Below are 19,675 nucleotides of genomic sequence, written 5' to 3'. Positions count from 1 at the left end.
TTCGGCTATTCCCGGGAATAGCCGAACGTATACGATCTTTCCCGAGCGGCGCATGCGCAATGACGCATCGGCACCGGGTGGCGCCATTTTTTAATTTAAAGCGCTTCTAGAACAGGTAAGTGAAACACAGCCGCACTACCTGCCATTATGCGGGGCTGCGGGCATACTACAAGGGATGCAGTGCTGCGGGCATGGTACACCTGTACCATGCCTGCAGCACTGCATCTCCTGTAGTATGCCCGCAGCCCCGCATTCTCTTGTACTATGCCCACAGCACTGCATTGTCCTGTACCATGCCCACAGCATTGCCCTGCACCATGCCCACAGCATTATCCTGTACCATGCCTGCAGCACTGCATCTCCTGTAGTATGCCCGCAGCCCCGCATTCTCTTGTACTATGCCCACAGCACTGCATTGTCCTGTACCATGCCCACAGCATTGCCCTGTACCATGCCCAAAGCATTGTCCTGTACCATGCCTGCAGCCCTGCATTGTCCTGTACCATGCCCGCAGCCCTGCATTGTCCTGTACCATGCCCGCAGCCCTGCGTTCTCCTGTACCATGCCCGCAGCCCTGCATTCTCCTGTACCATGCCCGCAGCCCTGCATTCTCCTGTACCATACCCGCAGCCCTGCATTGTCCTGTACCATACCCGCAGCCCTGCATTCACCTGAACCATGCCTGCAGCCCTGCATTGTCCTGTACCATGCCCGCAGCACTGCATTCTCCTATACCATGCCCGCAGCCCCGCATTCTCACCCTAGGCTTATACTCGAGTCAATAATTTTTCCCATTTTTTTGTGGTAAAATTAGGGGCCTCGGCTTATACTTGGGTCGGCTTATACTCGAGTATATACGGTACATATAATGTTTGGGGGTTCTGAGAGTAATTTTCTAAAAAAAATATGCTTTTTACATGTAGAAGAGGAATGCCAGCATTGGCCCGGTATGGAAGTGGTTAGACTTAAAATTACCCAAGCTAACAATACTTATGGCCCAGTGAGGATTATAACCAAGTATGGGGCCCAATGGGAGGAAGTGGGCGCAATCCTGAAATGATTTTAGTGCCTTACGTGTTTCCCTAGCCCTGTATAGGGCAGGTGGGATGTGATCCACCGCTATTGGTGTATGACTATTGTTGTGTAACTATCTTTGGCTATCCTGTGCGTGTCTGACAGTGGAACACATGTTTATTCAGGTTTAATTTTAGTGTTGGCACTTTGAAATAAAAAAAGTTGGTTTTGGGTTGCAGTTTGGGCACTCGGACTCAAAAAAGTTCGCCATCACTGGCCTAGCTGATTCTGTGCCTGCGCCGCCGCTGCTTAGTCACTTTGTTTATGCTGACATCTCCCCCTGACCCCGAATGTGGGATTCCCTGGGCAGCGGCGGTGATACGGTCGGAGTTGTTCCGTACCCCTGACCCCGAATGGGCGATTCCCTGGGCAGCAGAGGTGATACGGGTGGAGTTGTTCCTTACCCCTGACCTCAAATAGGGGATTCCCTGGGCAGCGGCGGTGATACGGGTGGAATTGTTCCTTACCCCGAATGGGGGATTCCCTGGGCAGCAGCGGTGATACAGATGGAGTTGTTCCTTACCCCTGACCCCAAATCGGGGATTCCCTGGGCAGCGGCGGTGATACGGTCGGAGTTGTTCCGTACCCCTGACCCCGAATGGGCGATTCCCTGGGCAGCGGCGGTGATACGGGTGGAGTTGTTCCTTACCCCTGACCTCAAATAGGGGATTCCCTGGGCAGCGGCGGTGATACGGGTGGAATTGTTCCTTACCCCGAATGGGGGATTCCCTGGGCAGCAGCGGTGATACAGATGGAGTTGTTCCTTACCCCTGACCCCAAATCGGGGATTCCCTGGGCAGCGGCGGTGATACGGGTGGAGTTGTTCCTCACCCCTGACCCCGAATGCGGGATTCCCTGGGCAGCGGTGGTGATACAGGTGGAGTTGTTCCTTACCCCTAAACCCGAATGGGGGATTCCCTGGGCAGCGGCTGTGATACGGGTGAAGTTGTTCCTTACCCCGGACCCGGAATGGGGGATTCCCTGGGCAGCGGCGGTGATATGGGTGGAGTTGTTTCTTACCCCTGACCCCGAATGGGGGATTCCCTGGGCAGCGGGGGTGATACGGGTGGAGTTGTTCCTTACCCCTGACCCCGAATTGGGGATTCCCTGGGCAGCGGCGGTGATACGGGTGAAGTTGTTCCTTACCCCGGATCCCGAATGGGGGATTCCCTGGGCAGCGGCGGTGATACGGGTGAAGTTGTTCCTTGCCTCGAATGGGCGATTCTCTGGGCAGCGGCGGTGATACGGGTGGAGGAGTTCCTTGCCCCTGACCCCGAATGCGGGATTCCCTGGGCAGCGGCGGTGATATGGGTGGAGTTGTTCCTTACCCCAGATGGGGGATTCCCTGGGCAGCAGCGGTGATACGGGTGGAGTTGTTCCTTACCCCGGACCCCGAATGGGGGATTCTCTGGGCAGCGGCGGTGATACGGGTGGAGTTGTTCCTTACCCCTGACCCCAAATGGGAGATTCCCTGGCCAGCGACGGTAAAATGGGTGGATTAGTTCCTCACCCCTGACCCCGCATGGGCGATTCCCTGGGCAGCAGCGGTGATACGGGTGGAGTTGTTCCTTACCCCTGACCCCAAATGGGGGATTCCCTGGGCAGCGGCGGTGATACAGGTGGAGTTGTTCCTTACCTCTGACCCTGAATGGGGGATTCCTTGGGCAGCGGCTGTGATACAGATGGAGTTGTTCCTTACCCCTGACCCCGAATGGGGGATTCCCTGGGCAGCGGCAGTGATACGGGTGGAGTTGTTCCTCAACCCTGACCCCGAATGGGGGATTCCCTGGGCAGCGGCGGTGATACGGGTGGAGGAGTTCCTTACCCCTGACCCCGATTTGGGGATTCCCTGGGCAGCGGCGGTGATACGGGTGGAGTTGTTCCTTACCCCGGACTCCGAATGGGGGATTCCCTGGGCAGTGGCGGTGATACGGGTGGAGGAGTTGTTCCTTACCCCGAATGGGGGATTCCCTGGGCAGCGGCGGTGATATGGGTGGAGGAGTTGTGCATAAAGTGACTAAGCAGCATCTCTGCACCGCCACCACTGTGTGGTGAATCCCTCATTCAGGGATGGAGGAAGAAGTCGATATAAACAAAGTGTTGCTAGGAGACACTACACCGTGGCGACAATTGGCGAGCAGGGCAGCGTCCATTTACGCATTCTTTACTCAAGACCTTTCTGCCAGCAGCATCCCGTATAAATATCAGAGTTCTTTTGCAGCCCTCATGTAGAGACAAGATGGCGCAGCGGCGGCCATGATGGCGATATTCTGACAGGAATGGCATTTTTTAGGAGCAGTCATTTTAATTGCTGCTCTGTGTCTACAAATTGGTGTCCCTGATGTCCTGCACAGGCCAATTATAACATATTCCGCTCTGGAATGATTCTCACCCACTAATAGGATTTTTGAGGCCTTTATTGATATTTACAATGATGAGCATTAAGACTACAAGAGGCCTGACCATCCCCCTCCCATGGAGACAAGATTGCCGCGCTTATGTCAGTGTTGGCAGGCGGGCGCCCTCTGGTGGTGTGAGCGCTGTACCTGCACCCCGCGATCTCTATTGTACGGTCTGAGGGGCCCCCGGCGGAACGCTGTGAGAACCCTTCGGGGCCCCATCCCGCCATACTCACCCATAGCCTTTGTATGTGTCCTGGGGCCGATGTAGGGCTCCGCCCGATCTCCTGTGTGTGCCCGAACCATAGATGGGAGGAGCCGGGGGTCCCGCCTGATGGATCCATCCCGGGAAATCCCAAACAGCTTCTCCTATAGGCAGCGTCATGGATCCTTCCTCTCCCATTACTCTACCGACTTCTCTCTAATGCTCAGTACTGCGCCTCTCCTACAGGTGGCGCCATGGATCCTTCCTCCTCAATTACTGTACCGACTTCTCTGTAATGCTCAGTACTGCGCCTCTCCTACAGGTGGCGCCATGGATCCTCCTCAATTACTGTACCGACTTCTCTGTAATGTTCAGTACTGCGCCTCTCCTACAGGTGGCGCCACTAATATTTTATGTACTGCACTTCTGCTATAGGCAGTGCTATTAATACATACAGTGTACTGCGCTATGGCTATAGGCAGTGCCATTAACCACTTTACCACCGGAGGATTTTGCTGTCTTACGTCCAGGCCACTTTTTTGCGATTCGGCACTGTGCGACTTTAACTGACAATTGCGCGGTCGTGCAACGCTGTACCTAAACGAATTTGACGTCCTTTTTTTCCCACAAACAGAGCTTTCTTTTGGTGGTATTTGATCACTTGTGCGATTTTCATTTTTTGCAATATTAATAAAAAAAGCGTCAATTTTGAAAAAATAACAATATTTTTCTACTTTGACAGTTAAAAAATATCCAATATATTCCATTTTTGTCATATATGTAGGCCAAAATGTATTTAGCTACATGTCTTTGACAAAAAAATTCTCAATGAGCGTATTTTTAACCGGAAGATTTTACCCCCTTCCTGACCAGGGCCTATTTTGCGATTCGGCACTGCGTTACTTTAACGGACAATTGCGTGGTTGTGCGACGCTGTACCCAAACAAAATCGACATCTGTTTTTTCCCACAAACAGAACTTTCTTTTGGTGGTATTTGATCACCTGTGCGATTTTTTGATCATGCGCTATAAACAAAAAAATAGTGTAAATTTTGCAAAAATAACAATATTTTTCACATTTTTTTTATATGAAATTCCCCCCAAAAAAATGTAAAAATCAAAATTTTTTAACATTTTTGGCCAATTTGTTTTCTGCTACATATGTTTGGTAAAAAAAATCACAATAAGCGTATATTGATTGGTTTGCGCAAAAGTTATCGCAGCTACTAACTACGGGAAATTTATGTCATTTTTATTGTTTTTTTTTTTAACTAGTAATGGCGGCGATCTGCGATTTTGTTGCGGGACTGCGACATTGCGGCGGACAGATCGGACCCTTGACTGACATTTTTGACACTTTTGGGACAGTGACATTACTGCTGTAATTAGTGCTATACATATGCACTGTTACTGTAAAATGACACTGGCAGGGAATGGGTTAACTTCATTGGGGAAGGAGGGGTTAAGTGTGTCCTAGGGGCGTGCTTCTAACTGTGATTGGCTGTGGCTACTGGTGTAAGAACAGAGATCAACAGTCCTACATAGTAGAACCTTGTGATCTCCATTTTTACACAGGAAGAATGACAGGCGGCTTTGTTTATATTAGCCGCCTGCCTTTCTCCCTTCACGGCGGACGATCGCGAGTGACCGGCGGACATCGAGTCCGCCGGTCACACGCGCGTACTCGTTAGGGAACGGGGCGGGAGCGCGCCTTCAGGGGGCGCCCGCTCGCCCGCTATTGGCTCACAGGCTAGTGACGTACCGATGCGTCACTTTGCTGGCCAGGGCTGACCACCGCAATAAATGTACTTGCGGCGGTCGGCAAGCGGTTAATATATACAGTGTACTGTGCTTCTATAGGCAGTGCTATTAATACATACAGTGTACTGCGCTTCTATAGGCGGTGCTATTAATACATACAGTGTACTGCACTTCTATAGGCAGTGCTATTAATACATACAGTGTACTGCACTTCTATAGGCGGTGCTATTAATACATACAGTGTACTGCGCTTCTATAGGCAGTGCTATTAATACATACAGTGTACTGCACCTCTATAGGCGGTGCTATTAATACATACAGTGTACTGCACTTCTATAGGCAGTGCTATTAATACATACAGTGTACTGCGCTTCTATAGGCGGTGCTATTAATACATACAGTGTACTGCACTTCTATAGGCAGTGCTATTAATACATACAGTGTACTGCACTTCTATAGGCAGTGCTATTAATACATACAGTGTACTGCACTTCTATAGGCAGTGCTATTAATACATACAGTGTACTGCGCTTCTATAGGCGGTGCTATTAATACATACAGTGTACTGCACTTCTATAGGCAGTGCTATTAATACATACAGTGTACTGCACTTCTATAGGCAGTGCTATTAATACATACAGTGTACTGCACTTCTATAGGCAGTGCTATTAATACATACAGTGTACTGCACTTCTATAGGCGGTGCTATTAATACATACAGTGTACTGCGCTTCTATAGGCAGTGCTATTAATACATACAGTGTACTGCACCTCTATAGGCGGTGCTATTAATACATACAGTGTACTGCACTTCTATAGGCAGTGCTATTAATACATACAGTGTACTGCGCTTCTATAGGCGGTGCTATTAATACATACAGTGTACTGCACTTCTATAGGCAGTGCTATTAATACATACAGTGTACTGCACTTCTATAGGCAGTGCTATTAATACATACAGTGTACTGCACTTCTATAGGCAGTGCTATTAATACATACAGTGTACTGCGCTTCTATAGGCGGTGCTATTAATACATACAGTGTACTGCACTTCTATAGGCAGTGCTATTAATACATACAGTGTACTGCACTTCTATAGGCAGTGCTATTAATACATACAGTGTACTGCTCTTCTATAGGCAGTGCTATTAATACATACAGTGTACTGCACTTCTATAGGCGGTGCTATTAATACATACAGTGTACTGCGCTTCTATAGGCAGTGCTATTAATACATACAGTGTACTGCACCTCTATAGGCGGTGCTATTAATACATACAGTGTACTGCACTTCTATAGGCAGTGCTATTAATACATACAGTGTACTGCTCTTCTATAGGCAGTGCTATTAATACATACAGTGTACTGCACTTCTATAGGCAGTGCTATTAATACATACAGTGTACTGCACTTCTATAGGCAGTGCTATTAATACATACAGTGTACTGCTCTTCTATAGGCAGTGCTATTAATACATACAGTGTACTGCTCTTCTATAGGCAGTGCTATTAATACATACAGTGTACTGCGCTTCTGCTATAGGCAGACTCATGTCGCAGCGATTATGAAAAAGGTTCCCGCACTACTTTTTACCGATTTCATTGCGACTTGCATAGATGTCTGTTAAATGAAGTCGCAAGCTGTAATGAAATTGGCAGTGCCAATCGCACTGATGTGCAGCTTTGAAGATGTGCTAAAGTAGCGCGATTTCAAAGCCACACCAGGGCTTAGTGTCATTTCTTTGCTGCCGTCTTCCTCTGCTATTAGCATGAATCACTTCTGGCAAATCTTCCTGACACCAAGAGATAAAGGGTGACAGGGGAGGGACCTCCAGCACACAGCCTGTGATTGACAGCCTCAGCTCTGTTCCTGTGTGCTGTGTGAAGGGGGTGTGTCCCTTCCCTCCAATCAGCTCATAGCTCTCTTCACTGTATAGCTTCAGCTCCCTGCCCCTTGTTTTCTGACAGCTCAGACAAGCTATATAGATTCTGCCCTTTTAACAGCTGCAGAGAAGAAAAGACTGCAGATAAACAGGTACAACTTATGTAGGAGGATTTGTTTAATCACTATCTGAGGCCAGTCACTTCACTGGGTATATGTGAGGGTTTACAACCCCCATTAACACATTCGAAGTGGATGCAGGAGTCCCTCCCCCCCATGTGTTATTTCATTCTGACAGTAGGGGGACTCCTCTGCTGTCAGACCACACAGATCAGCACTGCAGGCATTGCCTGCAGCCGTTGATCGAGTGACAGGCCTGTTCAATAGAAGTCGATCGATAGATCATCTTCTGTTGAGCGGCAGTGGCCACACATGGCTAAATAATTCAGCCGGACCATGCTGAACCGGACAATATTCCATCCATCCATGGCCGCCTTGGTCTAACCATGCTGAGCCGGACAATGTTCCATCCATCCATGGCCGCCTTGGTCTCCTTGTTCTCCAGTGAGGTATTGGGGAGTTAGGTCAGTCAGGGTGATAAGGTGTACTGAGAGCAGTAATTGATGTCTCTTGTTAGGGCCGGTCCACACTGGTCTGATGGAAGACATCGCATGCGATTCGAATCGCACTGCTGAACAAATCATATGCAATATCTTTGCGATGCAAATTCAGCAACACAGGTTGTATGGCTGAATTCACATCGAATTCTGACCAAAGTCGCACAGGATCCTTTTTTTGGTCCGCACCAGAATCTAATCGCATGGCTGTTCACACCTATGTGATCCGACTCCTGTCTGAGCTGACAGTTCGCACTGCGATATGCGAACTGATCTGGGGGTGTCATTAACTTTGTATTGACACCCCCAGCGATTCGCATATAGCAGTGTGAACTGCCTGTGAGTTGGGTGCGATGCAGGAACCCGCAGTGGGTTCAGCCCTTTATATGTAAAATATTGATGTTTCCTACATGACAACTGTCCTGATTGGAAGGTTAAAGTCTCCAGTTTTGATAAAGAGGTCAGATCCTTGGAATCTTCACTTTTACTTTGTAAAGCCCCGTACACACGTACTGATCGTCGGCCGAACGATTGGCCGTCTTTTGTCCATGGCTGTCGTGTTTGTTGAAAAGTGCTAAAGACTGCACACGAATTTTGTCGGCCAACAACAGCCGACTGCAGAAGTGATGTCATGTGATGGTTAACTTTCCTTGTCTTTTTTCTTTTCTGAGCATGCCCAGTCTTGCAATTCTGCTGTCTGTCGGCAGAATTCTGTACTGACTGGCGAACAATCGGCCGTTCTGGTGTCGGCATACAAACATTTTAATGCCTGCACGACAGATTCTGTTCGGCCGAAAGTGCGCTGTCGGCTGTCGGAAGCATCATACTAACAAGCCGAAAATCGGCCGATCGTTCGGCGGCCGAACAGTTTCGGCCGACAATCGGTACGTGTGTACGGGGCTTTAGGGTCCTTTCACACGGACCATCAGATCAGATCCGCTTGTCAGTTTTTCAGGCGGATCTGATCGGATCCTCCATGCATCCCTATGGGGCAGCGAAGGTCAGTGGAGATATGTCCGCTGACACCCGCTGCTATCTGATTCTGATCCTGTCCGTGAAATCCAGATGGATGGAAACCCTATTTTCCATCCTTCCAGCGGATGGGATCGGATGGGATCGGATGAGAACAGACAGGCAGTCCATTCTCATCCGATTCCCCCATAGAGGACAGCAGGGATCTGACAGCTCCATCTCTGCACACGCCGATCCCCGCTGAGCAGCACGGAGTCCGCCGGCGGAGGCGGACCGTGTGAACGGAGCCCTAGTGCCGGTTTACACTAGCACGACTTGTCAGGCGACTTGGTCAGCCTGGCAAGTCGCGCACCGTCGCGGTCCATTGAGTAGTACAGGACCCGTTCTAATAGGAGCAACACAAGTCGCTCCGACTTAGAAAAAGGGTCCTGTACTACTTCAGGGGACCTCGGAGCGACTTGCATAGACTTTAACCACTTTACTACCGGAGGATTTTGCTGTCTTACGTCCAGGCCACTTTTTGCGATTCGGCGATGTGCGACTTTAACGGACAATTGCGCGGTCATGTAACACCGTACCCAAACTAAATTTACGTCCTTTTTTTCCCACAAACAGAGCTTTCTTTTGGTGGTATTTGATCACTTGTGTGATTTTTACTTTTTGCGCTATAAACAAAAAAAAAGCAACAATTTTGAAAAAATAACAATATTTTTCAAATTTTTTATATGAAATTCCCCCCCAAAAAAATTTAAAAATCAAATTTTTTTATAATTTTTGGCCAATTTGTTTTATGCTACCTATGTTTGGTAAAAAAAAATCACAATAAGCGTATTTTGATTGGTTTGCGCAAAAGTTATTGCGTTTACTAACTAAGGGAAAGATTTCTGTCATTTTTGGTGTTTTTTTTTTTAACGAGTAATGGCGGCGATCTGCGATTTTTTTATGCGGGACTGCGACATTGTGGCGGACAGATCGGACCCTTGACTGACATTTTTGACACTTTTGGGGGTACCAGTGACATTACTGCAGTAATCAGTGCTATAAATGCACTGTTACTGTAAAAATGACACTGGCAGGGAAGGGGTTAATTTTATTGGAGAGGGAGGGGTTAATGTATGCCTGGTGCTTACTGACGTGTGGGGGGGGAGGTGAACCCTGCAATCTGTCACTGTTTGTCACTTAGGAGATCCGCCCGCTTTGTTTACACAAGCGGGCGGATCTACAGACTCGATTCCCCGACGATCGGGGAAGAGCGGCGGCGACTCCCCTGGCCCGACTCCCGCTGTGACTGAAAATAGCGGGAGCGCGCCGCCTACAGGGGGAGGAGTCCAGCGACGTAGGTCTATGTTGCTGGATGGAATCGAGCCACTTTGCCGCAGTACAGTCCCAGTGACTGGTCGGCAAGTGGTTAATTTTATGAAGTCCGTATAAGTCATGCCAAATTCGCGCTGCACGCGACTTCACAGGTTGCCCCCGAAGTCGGAGCGACGTAGTGTGAACCAGCACTTACTCTTCTATTGACAGTAACCACTTCAGCCCCGGGAGGTTTTCCCCCTTAATGATCAGATCATTTTTATCAATTCGGAACTGCGTTATTTTAACTGACAATTGCGCGGTCGTGCAACGCTGTACCCAAATAAAATGTATGTCCTCTTTTCCCCACAAACAGATCTTTCTATTGGTGGTATTTGATCACATCTGTGATTTTTTTTTTTTTTTTTTTGCGCTATAAACAAAAAAAAGAACGACAGTTTTGAATAAAAAACAATATTTTTTACTTTACTTGCTATAAAACATTCGCAATGAAAAATGTAAAAGATCAAAATTCTTCATCAATATAGGCCAATATGTATTCTGCTACGTATTTTTGGTAAAAAAAAAAAAAAATTCCAGTAAGTGTATATTGATTGGTTTGCTCAAAAGTTATCGCGTCTACAAACTAAGGGATATTTTATTTATTTTTTTATTAGTAATGGCGGCGATCAGCAATTTTCAACAGGACTGCGACATTGTGGCAGACAAATCTGACACTAAAGCCCCGTACACATGTACCGATTGTCGGCCGAACGATCGGCCGTCTTTTGTCCGGTGCTGTTGTGTTGGTTGAAATGTGCCTAGACTGCACACGAATTTTGACGGCCAACAACAACCAACTTCAGAAGTGATGTCATGTGATAGTTAACTTTCCGTGTGTTTTTTCTTCTCCGAGCATGCCCAGTCTTGCTCATCTGGCTTTTGTCAGCCAAAATCTGTACTGACTGACGAACAATCGGCCGTTCTGGTGTTGGCCAACAAAAATTTTATAGCATGCAGACCAGATTTTGTTCGGCCGAAAAGTCGCAGTCGGTTGTCGGAAGCATCATACTAACAAGCCGACAATCGGCCGATCGGACGTTGGCCGAATATTTACGGCCAACAATCGGTGCGTGTGTACGGGGCTTTGGTGACACTTTTTTTTGGGGACCAGTGACACCAGTACAGTGATCAGTGCTAAAAAAATGCACTGTCACTGTACTAATGGCACTGGCTGGGAAGGGGTAAACATCAGGGGCAACCAAATGGTTAAGTGTGCTCCTAGGGAGTGCTTTCTAACTGTGTGGCAGGTGGCCTAACTGGAGGAAGACAGAGATCCGTGTTTTCTGCTTAGCAGTAACACAAGACCTCTATCTTCCTCTCTGCCTTTCCTAAGAATGATCGGCTGGTCCCGGCGGACATTGCGTCTGCCGGAGCCGCTGATTGGCCGGTCACTGGCAGCACGTGCGCGCCCCAGACCCAGAGCAGCAGCTGACGTACAGGTACATCGGTTCATGCAGGAGGGCCGCCCTGTCGTAGTGTATCTGTGTGGGGTGGCCCTTAAATGGTTAAAATGGTTCTAAAGCCTTAAAGGGAAAGTACAGCCAAAGGTCGTTTGGCTGAACTTCTCCTGTGGATCACAGATGTGTGGTTCGCTCTGCACTCCTGTCACCCGTTTTCAGCAGACAGCGGGCTGAAACCTGCTGACGTCACAGTGCCGGTCCAGGCTGGGAAAAGATTGCAACCATATGGTCGGGATCCACCCACATGGCTCAATCGGCATCCGGCTCAGCCTCTCAGTGACAGTGACCTGATCCGGCTGCTCCCACCCCTCTCTCTCTTCATTGGACAGACTGATACCATTGGCTCCCGCCGCTGTCTCTCTCCTCATTGGATAGACTGATACCATTGGCTCCCGCCGCTGTCTCTCTCCTCATTGGACAGACTGATACCATTGGCTCCCGCCACTGTCTCTCTCCTCATTGGACAGACTGATACCATTGGCTCCCGCCGCTGTCTCTCTCCTCATTGGACAGACTGATACCATTGGCTCCTGCTGCTGTCTCTCTCCTCATTGGACAGACTGATACCATTGGCTCCCGCCGCTATCTCTCTCCTCATTGGACAAACTGATACCATTGGCTCCCGCCGCTGCCTGTCTCCTCATTGGACAGACTGATACCATTGGCTCCTGCTGCTGTCTCTCTCCTCATTGGACAGACTGATACCATTGGCTCCGGCCGCTGTCTCTCTCCTCATTGGACAGACTGATACCATTGGCTCCTGTCTCTGTCTCTCTCCTCATTGGACAGACTGATACCATTGGCTCCCACTGCTGTCTCTCTCCTCATTGGACAGACTGATACCATTGGCTCCTGCCTCTGTCTCTCTCCTCATTGGACATACTGATACCATTGGCTCCCACTGCTGTCTCTCTCCTCATTGGACAGACTGATACCATTGGCTCCCACTGCTGTCTCTCTCCTCATTGGACATACTGATACCATTGGCTCCCACTGCTGTCTCTCTCCTCATTGGACAGACTGATACCATTGGCTGCCGCTGCTGTCTCTCTCTCTCCTCATTGGACAGACTGATACCTTTGGCTCCCACTGCTGTCAATCAAATTCAGTGACACGGGAGGGACGCAGCAGCGGGACTCGGGAGCGAGCATGCACTGGCGACAAAGTGGCTTTCCATGGGGGCACCCAACGAAGAGGAGGGGCCTGGAACACTGGCGGGGGGGACCCCAAAAAAAGAGGATCAGGGCTGCTCTGTGCAAAAGCATTGCACAGAGCAGCTAAGTATAGATATGTTTATTTTAATATATATAAAAAAAATAGCTTTAGAACCACTTTAAACATTCGGGGCAGTTCACACCAGAACTTTTCCACAGTGCAGGAATGCAGAAGCGAATTGCTGTGCGCATTTCCCGTACCGCATTCAAACACACTTCTCTTGCGATTTGCATGTAGGTGCCAATGTAATGTTAACGCACCCCAAACGTAGATTGCAAATGCAGTGCGTTTACAGGTACCAAAACGCAAAGTACTGCAGTACCATGCGATTTAATGTGGCTTGTTTTTAAAAGTAGTATAGGCACTACTTTTTCTGCGTTCTGGTATGGTTCGCAGCCCATTTAAATGAATGCGCTGCAAAATCGCACCGCACAGGAGCATGCTGGAACCTCACAGGGACGCCGCATGTGTTCCTGGTGTCAACCCAGAGCGGAGGTTGCTTTTCTTTTCACTGCTTTAGCCCTGGTTCACACCAGTGCAACTTGTCATGCGGCTTGACACCTCAAAGTCACACGACAAGTCGCACCCCATTTGCGGCAATTGAACAGTTGAAAAATGTTCCTGCATTATGTGCGATTTCAGTGCAACTTGCATTGACATCTGGTAGATAAAGTTGCACAGATGTCAGCAAGCCACACATGAAATCGCACTGATAGTTTGAAGTCACGCTAAAGTAGCGAGATTTCAAAACTGCACTGGTGTGAACCAGGCGTAACCCCGTTACAACTGCTTTGGCACTGCCACCATTCACAGAATGCCCTGGGGGTTTATTTTTAATGAATAGAAGGCGCTCTCTGATTGGACAAGGAGGAAATTGTGACATCACTGTAGCGCTGACTAGGGGTCAGCATGGTTGCCCATGGGACACTTCATTCAGCCGCTGTATTTTTGGCACGGCTCAGGGACTTTTTTAAGGCTCCATTCAGCCCTAAGCGTAGCGCAGTGACAGCTGCTGCACCTCTATTTTTTTAGCTTTTTTTGTGTATTTTTGTGGTGCATTTTTAGAGCGGCACCATTCATTTAAATGGGGCTCCCTTCGCCCCAAAAACACTGCAAAGAATCTCATGTACCAAATTTTGGCACAGAGCCAGGAGCGTTTGGTGCTGCGATCTTTGCGATTTTTGTCCTTTAGCAGTTAAGGGAGAATCGCACCACATTTGCGGTGCCATTAAGAAACAATGTCATCGCAAAGGAGTCCTATGTTTTGCCATGATTTTGGAATCGCGGGCAGAATCATGCGATTCCAGTACGCTCAGGTGTGAACTGAGCCTAAAAGCAAAACAGTGCGATTTTGGCTCAATAGACTTTAAACACACTGCAGTGTTTTTCCCAGGATTTACATTTTTTAATCCACCCAACAACAAATTGGGCAAAAAAAAGCATTAAAAATGCAAAATGCTTCAAAAAACGCACAAAAAAGTGTTAAAATTGCAAAACGCACCACAAAAGGCACTTAAAAGCTAATTTCCTGGCCTGCTCTTAAAGGGGAATCTATGGGGACCCTGCTCTAATGGGGATCTATGGGGGACCCTGGCCTGCCCTGCTCTGAAGGGGGATCTATGGGGACCCTGGTCTGCTCTAAAAGGGATCTATGGGGGACCCTGGCCTTGCCTGCTCTAAAGGGGGATCTATGGAGACCCTGCTCCAAAGGGGATCTTTGGGGGACCCTGGCCTGGCCTTCTCTAAAGGGGGATCTATGGGGACCCTGCTCCAAAGGGGAGCTATGGGGGACCCTGGTCTGGCCTGCTCAAAAGGGGGATCTATGGAGACCCTGCTCCAAATGGGATCTTTGGGGGACCCTGGCCTGGCCTGCTCTAAAGGGGGATCTATGGAGACCCTGCTCCAAAGGGGATCTTTGGGGGACCCTGTCCTGGCCTGCTCTAAAGGGGGATCTATGGGGACCCTGCTCCAAAGGGGAGCTATGGGGGACCCTGGCCTGGCCTGCTGTAAAGGGGGATCTATGGGGATCCTGGTCTGCTCTGAAAGGGATCTATGGGGGACCCTGGCCTTGCCTGCTCTAAAGGGGGATCTATGGAGACCCTGCTCCAAAGGGGATCTTTGGGTGACCCTGGCCTGGCCTGCTCTAAAGGGGGATCTATGGGGACCCTGCTCCAAAGGGGAGATTGGGGGACCCTTGCCTGGCCTGCTGTAAAGGGGGATCTATGGGGACCCTGGTCTGCTCTAAAAGGGATCTATGGGGGACCCTGGCCTTGCCTGCTCTAAAGGGGGATCTATGGAGACCCTGCTCCCAAAGGGGATCTATTGGGGACCCTGGTCTGCTCTAAAGGGGTATCTATGAGGACCCAGGTCTGCTCCAAATGGGTTCTATGGGGGACACTGGCCTTACCTGCTCTAAAGGGGGATCTATGGGACCCTGCCCCAAAGGGGATCTTTGGGGGACCCTGACCTGGCCTGCTCTAAAGGAGGATCTATGGGGACCCTGCTCCAAAGGGGAGCTATGGGGGACCCTGGCCTGGCCTGTTCTAAAGGGGAATCTATGGGGACCCTGGTCTGCTCTAAAAGGTATCTATGGGGGACCCTGGCCTTGCCTACTCTAAAGGGGGATCTATGGGGACCCTGCTCCAAAGGGGATCTATTGGGGACCCTGGCCTGCTCTAAAGGGTTATCTATGAGGACCCTGGTCTGCTCTAAAGGGGATCTATGGGGGACCCTGGCCTTGTCTGCTCTAAAGGGGGATCTATGAGGACCCTGCTCCAAAGGGGATCTATGGGGGACCCTGGCCTTGCCTGCTCTAAAGGGGAATCTATGGGGACCCTGCTCCAAAGGGGAGCTATGGGGGACCCTGGCCGAGCCTGCTCTGAAGGGGAATCTATGAGGACCCTGCTCCAAAGGGGATCTATGGGGGACCCTGGCCTTGCCTGCTCAAAAGGGGGATCTATGAGGACCCTGCTCCAAAGGGGATCTATGGGGGACCCTGGCCTTACCTGCTCTAAAGGGGGATCTATGGGACCCTGCTCCAAAGGGAATCTTTGGGGGACCCTGGCCTGGCCTGCTCTAAAGGAGGATCTATGGGGACCCTGCTCCAAAGGGGGAGATATGGGGGACCCTATCCTGGCCTGCTCTAAAGGGGAATCTATGGGGACCCTGGTCTGCTCTAAAAGGGATCTATTGGGGATCCTGGCCTGCTCTAAAGGGGTATCTATGAGGACCCTGGTCTGCTCTAAAGGGGATCCATGGGGGACCCTGGCCTTACCTGCTCTAAAGGGGGATCTATGGGACCCTGCTCCAAAAGGGATCTATGGGGGACCCTGGCCTGGCCTGCTCTAAAGGAGGATCTATGGGGACCCTGCTCCAAAGGGGGAGATATGGGGGACCCTATCCTGGCCTGCTCTAAAGGGGAATCTATGGGGACCCTGGTCTGCTCTAAAAGGGATCTATTGGGGATCCTGGCCTGCTGTAAAGGGGATCTATGGGGGACCCTGGCCTGGCCTGCTCTAAAGGGGATCTATGGAGGACCCTGCTCTAAAGGGGTTCTATGTGGGACCCTGGCCTGGCCTGCTCTAAAGAGGGGTCTATGGGTACTCTGCTCTAAAGGGGATCTATGGGGGACCCTGGCCTGGCCTGCTCTAAGGGGGAATCTGTGAGGGACCCTGGCCTTGACTGCTCTAAAGGGGGATTTATGAGGACTCTGCTCCAAAGGGGATCTATGGGGGACCCTGGCCTTACCTGCTCTAAAGGGGGATCTATGGGACCCTGCTCCAAAGGGGATCTTTGGGGGACCCTGGCCTGCTCTAAAGGAGGATCTATGAGAACCCTGGTCTGCTTTAAAGGGGATCTATGGGGGACCCTGGCCTTACCTGCTCTAAAGGGGGATCTATGGGACCCTGCTCCAAAAGGGATCTATGGGGGACCCTGGCCTGGCCTGCTCTAAAGGAGGATCTATGGGGACCCTGCTCCAAAGGGGGAGATATGGGGGACCCTATCCTGGCCTGCTCTAAAGGGGAATCTATGGGGACCCTGGTCTGCTCTAAAAGGGATCTATTGGGGATCCTGGCCTGCTCTAAAGGGGTATCTATGAGGACCCAGGTCTGCTCCAAATGGGTTCTTTGGGGGACACTGGCCTTACCTGCTCTAAAGGGGGATCTATGGGACCCTGCTCCAAAAGGGATCTATGGGGGACCCTGGCCTTGCCTGCTTTAAAGGGGAATCTATGGGGACCCTGCTCCAAAGGGGAGCTATGGGGGACCCTGCCCTGGCCTACTCTAAAGAGGTATCTATGGGGACCCTGGTCTGCTCTAAAGGTGATCTATGGGGACCCTGGCCTGCTGTAAAGGGGATCTATGGGGGACCCTGGCCTGGCCTGCTCTAAAGGGGATCTATGGAGGACCCTGCTCTAAAGGGGTTCTATGTGGGACCCTGGCCTGGCCTGCTCTAAAGAGGGGTCTATGGGTACTCTGCTCTAAAGGGGATCTATGGGGGACCCTGGCCTGGCCTGCTCTAAGGGGGAATCTGTGAGGGACCCTGGCCTTGACTGCTCTAAAGGGGGATTTATGAGGACCCTGCTCCAAAGGGGATCTATGGGGGACCCTGGCCTTACCTGCTCTAAAGGGGGATCTATGGGACCCTGCTCCAAAGGGGATCTTTTGGGGACCCTGGCCTGCTCTAAAGGAGGATCTATGAGAACCCTGGTCTGCTTTAAAGGGGATCTATGGGGGACCCTGCTCCAAAGGTGATATATGGAGCACCCTGGCCTGAGCTGCTCTAAAGGGGGATCTATGGGGACCCTCGTCTGCTCTAAAAGGGATATATGGGAGACCCTGGCCTTGCCTGCTCTAAAGGTGATCTATGGGGACCCTGGCCTGGCCTGCTCTAAAGGGGATCTATGGGGACTCTGCTCTAAAGGGGATCTATGGGGGACCCTGGCCTTGCCTGCTGTAAAGGGGATCTATGGGGGACCCTGGCCTGGCCTGCTCTAAAGGGGATCTATGGGGACTCTGCTCTAAAGGGGATCTATAGGGGACCCTGGCCTGCTGTAAAGGGGAATCTATGGGGGAGAAAAGGGACGGGCATGGGTGACTTTAAAATTATGCCCCCCCCTGAAAAAAGTTCTGGGGACGCCCATCATTGTACATATGGGATGTGGCACCCAGTGTAGTCAGATTTAAAGAATAAAGAAATGTGAATGAGCCGGGAATAAGTTGGAGGATGCAAGGTAAGAATGAACAGGTAGCATGCAAACAGTGTATAGGACAAGACTTACAATAACACCTATAATAGACGTTACCTGGGAGTATTGATGGTCGTTAGAGCTTCATACAGTCCGGAAAATGAGTGTAATGAGGCCGGCGGTGAAGGGGGGGAGGGGGGCTCAGTGCTGCTGGATGAAGTCTGCAGCTCGGTGTCTCAGTGACAGTAAAAGCGACGTGCAGCTGCTGTCCTGGATGGGGCCATGTCACAGCTAATATGACGGGGTTAAATTTCTGTCACCTCAGCTTTAATTTCTTTACAGGCACAGGAGGGACCCTGAGTGGGGAGAGAGGGGACTAGCCTGGTTCATGGGGGGGGGGGGGGGGGGGGGAAGATATATGCACACTGAGGTCACAGCGGATTCTGTTGCAGGCTGCGTACTACCAGAACATGCGTCCGATTTAACTACTTTGCGTCCAGGGCAATTATTTCATTTTATTTTTCATACACGCTTTAAAATTAGCAATTGATTGCTAGAAAAGGACTTGGAACCCCCAAACATTACATGTTTTCTGGAAGCACAGGCCCTGGGGAATAAAATGGTGGCAAGTCACACAATATTCGTGCAGCATTTCATTTTTGGGACAAAATGCACTAAAATTAATTTTAGTGCACGCAGACACAAAATAATACCCGTGTTTTTTTTTTTTTGTTTTTTTTATGGTAAAATATAAAAGATGGGTTTGCGACGAATAAATAGATACGAAACGTGTTTTTGACATTACAGGCGTGCGTAAAATGGTGAAAAATGTTACCTAAAAATTTTCATAGGCCTTAAAAGTCTTTACAGGTTTTCAGTTTAGAGTTAATCATGAATGATGACCCTAGAATTGTTACTTTTTTTTTCTATTTTATTTAATTTAATTAAAATGTATTGTTGGTGCAATAATTACAATCCTGAGCTCCCCTCATTAGTCCTCAGCCCCGTATTACTGTCCTCAGCCTCCCTCATTATTGTTCTCAACCCCCCTATTACTGTCTTCAGCCCCCCATTACTGTCCTCAGCCCCCCTATTACTGTCCTCAGCCCCCCTATTACTGTCCTCAGCCCACCTCATTACAGTCCTCAGCCCCCCTATTACTATCCTCAGCCCACCTCATTACAGTCCTCAGCCCCCCATTACTTTCCTCAGCCCCCGTCATTACAGTCCTCAACCCCCCTCATTACAGTCCTCAGCCCCCCTCATTACTATCCTCAGCCCACCTCATTACAGTCCTCAGCCCCCCTATTACTATCCTCAGCCCACCTCATTACAGTCCTCAGCCCCCCTCATTACAGTCCTCAGCACCCCTCATTACTGTCCTCAGCCCCCATTACTGTCCTCAGCCGCCCCATTACTTTCCTCAGCCCCCGTCATTACAGTCTTCAGCCCCCCTCATTACTGTCCTCAGCCCCTCATTACTTTCCTCAGCCCCACTCATTACTGTCCTCAGCCCCCATTACTGTCCTCAGCCCCCATTACTGTCC

At 50.0% G+C, this 19,675-nt stretch overlaps 1 protein-coding gene across 2 annotated transcripts in view; it reads right to left on the bottom strand.

Moving 5' to 3' along the window:
* The window catches only part of LOC309561020 (solute carrier family 41 member 1-like), a 75,932-nt gene extending 57,519 nt beyond the window's left edge, over positions 1-18,413 (bottom strand). The window contains exon 1 of one of the 2 annotated variants that reach the window (XM_082264733.1): positions 18,246-18,413. The gene's annotated coding sequence lies outside the window, so the exon portion shown is untranslated. Of the gene's footprint in view, positions 1-3,705; positions 3,787-18,245 lie in introns of those variants that run through there. The other variant, XM_082264735.1, reaches the window with a different exon arrangement.
* Between the last annotated feature and the right edge of the window lie 1,262 nt (positions 18,414-19,675).

Source organism: Pelophylax lessonae (assembly GCF_965119305.1).
Source record: "Pelophylax lessonae genome assembly, chromosome: 8".
Classification (NCBI taxonomy): Eukaryota; Metazoa; Chordata; class Amphibia; order Anura; family Ranidae; genus Pelophylax; species Pelophylax lessonae.
Note: the sequence above shows the minus strand (reverse complement) of the source record. Positions and strands in the feature narration are given on the sequence as shown.